The sequence below is a fragment of the Rhododendron vialii genome, chromosome 11a (assembly GCF_030253575.1).
Source record: "Rhododendron vialii isolate Sample 1 chromosome 11a, ASM3025357v1".
Lineage (NCBI taxonomy): Eukaryota > Viridiplantae > Streptophyta > Magnoliopsida > Ericales > Ericaceae > Rhododendron > Rhododendron vialii.
The window spans coordinates 26,049,972-26,057,786 of NC_080567.1; the positions used below are offsets into that span (position 1 = coordinate 26,049,972).

General features: G+C 37.6%; 1 long non-coding RNA gene across 1 annotated transcript; it reads right to left on the reverse strand.

Annotated features, from left to right (window-relative positions):
• Nucleotides 1-1,958: 1,958 nt before the first annotated feature.
• Nucleotides 1,959-7,407, reverse strand: LOC131306567 (uncharacterized). The gene is made up of 4 exons (XR_009193933.1): nucleotides 6,886-7,407; nucleotides 6,038-6,330; nucleotides 5,853-5,905; nucleotides 1,959-5,756 (listed from the first exon to the last, which is right to left on the reverse strand). It is a non-coding gene; the product is annotated as an uncharacterized LOC131306567 (long non-coding RNA).
• Nucleotides 7,408-7,815: the final 408 nt, after the last annotated feature.

The window sequence follows — 7,815 nt, forward strand, 5'->3', positions numbered from 1 at the left end:
TCTATGAAGCTTTTCCATGTCTGTGGCATTGGAGAGAGAGAGAGATGGTACATACCCAAAACAATAGGAAACTCTGCATGAGGCTTGGGAAAAGGGTAGGTTGTTCCATTTGAAGGGTATACAATAATAGGACCATGGACCGTGGCTCGAGACCAATCACTATGAGCGTGCCACCAAAGTGTGTCTTCTTCGATTGAGAATATGATCTCATAACTGAAATTTGCACCCGGTCTGATTGGACACTGTGTCACGTACTCTGGCCCATCTGACCATGGATTTCTTGGCTGTTTCACTCCGTGCCTATACACATCACATGTTTCCCAAAACCACAATATTAGTTTGTAGTACTTTTTTTTAGAGTTCCTTTTTTTTGACTCATCGATCTTTAAAAGTGGATGAACATACCCACCATGTTTCCGATCTTATTTCTATGATTAGAACAATTAATCTCTTAAGATATTATATTTTAACTCCTCCTCTGAAATATTAGCTCAATTTGATATCAGTAAGTGCCGCCAATTTTCAATCTAGAAGTTTGACACAGATCTGAACTGAAATTTGTACGATTTAAATCAGCGGTTACCGTTATTCGATTGTGTTAATTTTTTGCAGGATTAGTTAAACTATCATGGTGTAAGAGATGAATTGTTTTGATCATCAAAATAGAACCGGAAACGTGGTGGGTAATGAAACTTAACTAGTTAGTTTTGTTTGTATAAATAAGTGAATCTTCAAGCCAGTTTGCACGCACCTCTACTAATTCTAAAAGATCAATTTCATCACCTACATGTGGGGGTCCCAATTAAAGCATACAGAGCTCTCTATGAACTGACCTGAAAAAAATTGTTAACACGTGAGAACCGGTTCGGGAGTTAACCTCAAAATCCCATACCCTTGACCACTGGGCTGATCCTTGGGTTTCAAAATTCACAACATTTTAGTTTGTACTTTCCGCTGTGGGGTTTTCTGTCCCTCCCTTTTACTCTCATCCAAAAGGAGTCACTATACGCACTGTAGCAATAGAAACAAGAAACCTCAATATTTCTCCTCCTGGTATTATTTTCTTTCCTTTTTTCCCTCCCGTCACACTTTTTCTGTGCAGCCCGTGACGGGATCTTTTTACTGTTTTATCAATTTATCTTTAGACCAAAATACCCCAAAATATCATTCATAATTTTAAAGATGTCGCTGCATGGGTATTCTTGATTAAGTTTGTTATTTTTCTAAGGGTCTGTTTGATTAGCAAGAAAAATAAAAATAGAAAGTGAAAATTATAGAAAGTGAAGTGAAAGAAAAGAAAAAAAAAATTTAATTTTTTTTCTCATGTCCGTTTAATTAGAACGAAAGTTTTGCAAGAAAATAAAATATCTTTGTTTGAAGAGGAGGAAAGTTGCCCAAATTATAAGAGAAAAGGTGGAGGAAAGAGGGTAAAGAGGAAAGTTAGAGTAGTTATTGATGATTTTCTTGAGAAAATAAAATTTTCCTACAAATTTTGTGAGAAAAAATGAAACAAGCTCTCAAGTTTTAGAATGTTGTATAAAAAAGTTCACTTTCTACCACTTTTTAGGATATTTTTGCTAAGTGAACACAAAAAATTACTCCCTCCGTTCCTTTTTTAGAGTTCACTATTCCATTTTGGGCTGTCCTATAATAAGTGTCCATTTTGTAAAATTAGTAGGTAAAAATTAGTGCATTTTTAATTTTGCCCCTAAAAGTATATTCCATTTTGAAAAGTTAGTAAGTAAAAGTGTAATGATAATATTTCCATAGAGAGTAAATAAGGAAAATGGAGAGAAAAGTTAATGTGAAATGTATAATAATTACGTCTCCTTAATAAGTTAGAGTTACGAAGCAGAACACTTAAAAATGAACGGAGGGAGTATGATTTTTTTTCTCTTGCATTTTCTACCATTAGAGAGAGAGAGAGAGAGAGAGAGAGAGAGAGAGAGAGAGAGGAATATCAATGAATGATGACATTGTATTTCCTTTGGTTTTGAACGTTAACAATCAACCTATCACCTCTTCGGACATACAAAGTAGGCCCTGGAAACAATCCATTGACTGTCAAGATCTTCTTTGAGCTACACAACCTTGTATATTTTGTTTCCTTCAGCTGCACTCACCAAATTAACTAACGTTAAACAAATAAAATCTCAGGCTCTAACTGGAAACCAAGAAAAATGTTTTATTGTATTTCTCGAAAGATTGACTTTGCTTATGATCACCAATCAATATTCACCGCATCAAAATATTTCCGAAAAGATTTCTTTGTTTGTCTCTACTAGGTTTTCCATTCGTGCAAGGCACGAATGCCATGCCCGTTGAAGGAAAAAAGTTATGTTTGGGGGCAATAGTTTTTTTGGGCAATAGTCACCATAGCCAAATAATTCTGCAAAAGTGGCCGATTGGATGCTAGGTTGGACACCAAGAGGAGCAGCAGGATATAGCACATGAAAAATAGAAAATCTGGACATTCACAAGGCTGAAAAATACAATTTTAAAGATCTAATATTGGATTTGGACAGGAGCAGTAACAACAGACAATGCGAGGCAAGAATAGCTCTTGTAGCACATAGCATACATTTAACTTCCCAAGTTCATTTTGTGAAGTGCTAAATTGTGTCCAACATTGCACACGGTTAGGAGGGTCAATACACACATACAGAAATAGAGCTGAAATCTGGAAGTAGTCTATTTGTGGATTGAGAGAATGATCAATGCCCCATCGTTAATGAATGTAGTTATTTAAAACCTGCCAAAGCAATATTTATACAACTACAGATGTGAAAAACTGGAAGTAGGCTATTTGTGGGCTGAGACAATCATTGTTGGCACATAAATTGCAGCAAAATTAGAACGAAAAAGTGCACTAAAACAGTCTCTAATCTTGACTAAAACTGAAGTTTGGACACACACAGCCACACAGACATAGCAAGAGTTGTACTTTTATAGCAATGTGCACTAAAATTGCATTTGAACTGTATCAAAAACTGCATTGAAATTGCACCAGAAACTGTATTGAAAGTGGACTTAAACTGCACTATGTGCCTTTTGGCTCAATTTTTTAAACATGATAAGCAACAATATATGAAATTTGCAACATAGCCAACAATATATGTCATTCAACTATTACTCTACATTTTTGGCTAGGAAAAGGGTTATTTACAGATGCTAATAGTTTTTGGATAGCAAAAGAGTCTAGATTTTTGGCTAGGAAAAGAGTTATTTATGGAGCTCTTTGGGAAGAGACTCTTTCTTTGGAAAAAAAATGGGCCAAGCTTCGGATCAAAAAAAAAAAAAATGGACCAAGCTTCGGATCAAAAAAAAAAAAAATGGACCAAGTTGAAAGAAAGTTGTTCATTCATCATACGACTAAGCAGTTGGTTATTAAGCAGTTGTCCATTCACTTCGTCTGTGGAATGTTAAATGTTCATTCTTTAGTCAGCTAAGCCTGGTGGGTATGTATTAGAATAAGAACTCCTAAGCAGGAAAAGGAGAAGAAAAGAAAGAGAACGTGGCCTAGCAGTACGAACTAATAAACTAAACTGGCCAGGCCAAGGCAGGAAGGAGTTAAACCAATCCAGCTACAGCAAGTATCCTCTTAGTCAATCCATTTGAAATGGAACTTGTAGCCATTGGGCCAATGTTAGCTCCACAAAGATTTTCGAGTTAGATTCTGCTTACCTGCATTAGAAGTAAAGTCTTGGTACCAGTTACATAGTTTTCTACAGGACTGATTCATTTTCATTTCCTATTCCTCGCCACCCCAAGAGCTTGTCTCCTAAACTAACTGGATGACCTCCGTGCCGTGGAGGTGAAGTTAAGCTAGCAACCTCGGTTACCTTACTTTTAGTGCTTTTAGTCTCGGCAATGCCTTCAGTTGAGTTAAACTTTGCAGCTACTCTGTACTCTTCTCTTATAGACGAAGTTAGAGATGTCACATTACTCTTGCAGAAGTCAAAGATTTGACAACCCTAGTTAGATTGTTATATTGGAATACAATATAGTTAGCTAGCTGTGCTTTAGTCCCTCCTAAACCCTTTCAGTCCTCTAAACTTCTTATTCTTACCTACCTGCCTTCTTATGATCTAACAGCTTTTCTTGGATTAAGCTCTTTCATAGCAGCACTAAAGTCAAGTAGCTACATGGTTAAGGTATTTGAATCACAAACCGACCGTGGCGCCATTTTGATATCAAACAAGAAAGAAGAAATCCCGAGGCTGAAAAACACAATTGTAAGGATCTGATCTTGGACTTGGACAGGAGCAGTAATAACAGATAATGCAAGGCAAGAATAGCTCTGTATAGCACATAGTATACATATAACTTGTCAAGTTCATTTTGTGAAGTGTTAAACTGTGTCCAACATTGCACACGGTTAGGAGGCTCAACACACACATACACAGAAAACACAGCTGAAATTTGGAAGTAGGCCATTTGTCAGTTCAGAGAATGATCATTGCACTATTGTTAATAAATGCAGTTATTGACAACTTGTCAAAGCAATATTTATGCAACTACAGAGCAGAAAACTGGAAGTAGGCTATTTGTGGGCTGAGACAATCATTGTTTGCACATAAACTGCAGTAAAATTACAAAGAAAAAGTGTACTAAAACAGCCTCCAATCTCAACTAAAACCGAAATTTGGACACACACAGCCCCACAGACATAGCAAGAGTGGGACTTTTATAGCAATGTGTACTAAAATAGTGTTCGAACTGTACGAAAACCTGCATTGAAATTGCACCACAAACTGTATTGAAACCACACTAAAACTGGATTATGTGTCTTTTGGTTAAGTTTTTTAAACATGATAAGCAACAATATATGAAAATTGCAACATAGCCAACAATATATGTCATTCAACTATTACTTTAGATTTTTGGCTAGCAAAAGGATTACTTACAGATGCCAATAGTTTTTGGCTAGCAAAAGAGTCTACATTTTTGGCCAGCAAAAGTGCTATTTACATATGCCATTACTTTTTGGCTAGGAAAAGGGTTATTTACAGATGCTGTTTGGCACAACTGGAAGGAAGTTATCGATGGTTATACACATATGGACAAAAAGTACTGAAGAAGGAGATTGTGCACGTGAAATTTTTTTGGTCAAAAAGTGAGGAACGGGCAAGGGTGGATATGTGTAAGTCCCCGCCCCGATCCCCAGCCCACCCCACCCCGAATCCCTGTTATATATATACATAAGAATTAAGAAGTACGGGTTTCATTTATTTACCATAGTATGTGCTCTGTTTTTTAGAGTTCCCAATACTCTACTGCTCTTGTTTGTCTGAAACTATTTTCATTTAAATTTGGTTTGTAATGGCACTATGGCAGCAACTGTGGCTGCCATAAAGATGAAACAACGCACAAAGCTACAGAAAAATTTGAGAATAGGAACAAACAAAAGGAAAAGGGAACAATATTTGATCGAATAATATATTTAGCTAGAAATACTGCAGTGCTACCCTATCAGAGGTGGCAAATCTTGCCAGCGAGCATTTGGACCTGACCAATCAAACATAAGCTCACGACCATGTGTATCAAACATAATAGTGTGAAAGACCCACTTACGCTCACATGCAAAACAACCTTGCGGTCTCCTTTTAAGCCATGTGCCTCACGGAAAACATCCCAACCATTGCGGAACTCATCATTAACAATTTCAACTGACCATGCTTTCAATCCATGCCTGAGGATAACCCAAGTCTGGAACCATCTACCTTGAAGTGGTGGCGAAGAGAACAGGGCAACCTCTATATCAAAGAAGAGAAAGCAATCAGCTATCCTGCAGAACTATTTTTACAGAAACAAAGTGAAGGACGAAATCGCAGGACAATGCAATAACTAACCTTAGGAATAACAGGCAAGGAAAAAAATTTCATATGCCAACACTGGTCATCAGCTGTACAAAAATTAAGTAGTATTACACACCTAAATTTAGCATAATGTAAACAGCAGCAAGCCAAATAAGAGAAGCAGTTAAATGCATAAAATAGCCAAACAGACAGATTAATGCAGTAATTTGTGGGAATACCTTCCTCACTATACCGCACAAACGAATGGTACACAATATCATCTAACCGTGCATTCAGCTGGAAACCATAACTCCACACAGCAACATCACCCAAATTCAAAAGGCCCTGATAGTACTCGAGAAACTGGGGAAATGGTTCATAAACCAATCAATTGTTTTCATCACGTACTTGAAGAGCAGCAACCACTTGTTCACCTTTAGCAGTTTCCAGATAATAAAGCGCCCTTCTTTTAGATATGACAGAAGGGTTCCTAATAATATCCCAGCGGAGGACCGGAGCACGGACCACCATTCTGCAGACAAAACCAAAATCAACAGACACCAAAACACAACAAATGACAAAAAGCAAACCCAACCCCCCCCCCCCCCCAAAAAAAAAAAAAAAAAAAAAAAAAACGAAAAAAGGAAAAAAAGAAACACATCTTTGCAGTCAAGATAAGGGCAAAACCCCACAAACCCACTATCAACCCTAAAAACAGAAAACAGAAATGGGTTACGGGCACAACCAACACCAACAATGAGAAGCAACCTGCATACCCCACAAACCCACTATCCAAAAAGAACAAAAGGAAACCTCAAGCAACCGCAAAAAACAAACTCGCAAACAGAGGCAAAACTATAATCGACGAAACCACGATCAAGCACACCGCAAAAGAGCGTCCAGACACAACCCCCTATCGAGAAAAACCAACAAAATGAACTCTCAAGCAAGAACGGGAAAAACTCGCGACGGCAAGAGAAACTCTAATTGACCAAACTGCAACCAATCGTACACCAGGAAAAAAAACACATCTAACCCTGGGGGGTGGGAGGGGCAGGGAGGAGGAGAGAGAGAGAAGAAACAGTACCTGAAGCACAGTGCAGAAGAGTCTCGAAGCCCAAAACCGAAGCTCAACCTGCTGGTATGTTGTCTATCTCTATCTAATACACACCAGATAATAAAGGCACCAGAACCTCTTATCTCTATCTAATACACACCAGATAATAAAGGCACCAGAACCTCGGGAGCAAACGAACGGCGCAGATGCAGCGCACATCCCATGGAGTCCCCGCAGCACGCCACCTAGCACACCAGCGGAAAAGACCGAACTGCCCAAGTGCCCAAAGCAGCACTGTTTGCAATCGAGGGGCAAACTCGTCCCAAATTGGCCAAAAACCTCCGAAAAACTCCTCCTTTTTATATAGGAGGAGGAAAACAGTTGAGAGTTGGTACGTTACGAATCTCATGAAACACAAATCTCAAGACACGGTGGTGTAGATGGCAATAATACAGTGAGCCAAAGCGACAGAAATAATAGAGACAGAGGCTCCCGTGCCATCTGTCTCTAAATATCTCTATCTCTATGTTTTGTAATGCATTTGCAGCATCACTATTAGAGCATGTACACGAATGAAAATGTAAAAATGTTGATCAACAGTGCATTTTTTTCATTTTACTTACTTACATCTCTCTCAACACTACATCAATACTATCTATTTTACCAAACTTCAATTAAAAAATATATTTTTCACTAATTTTTTATTATCTTTATTGTTTAAAGAGAGGAGAAAGGAGGAAGGAGAGAGAGAAAGAAATAATAAAAAAAGAAACGAGTATGAATAGTGCATAGGTAAAAATAGAGAACAACTATTCATAAATGCATTTTAGCTCATCTGGTGTAGACTATTTTTTTTATAATTCTCTTAGGTAAAATAACAAAAAATATATTTAAGCTCATCTAATGTACTTGCTCTTAATTTTCTTAAATCTCGAAACAAATAAATCCCAAGACACTGAT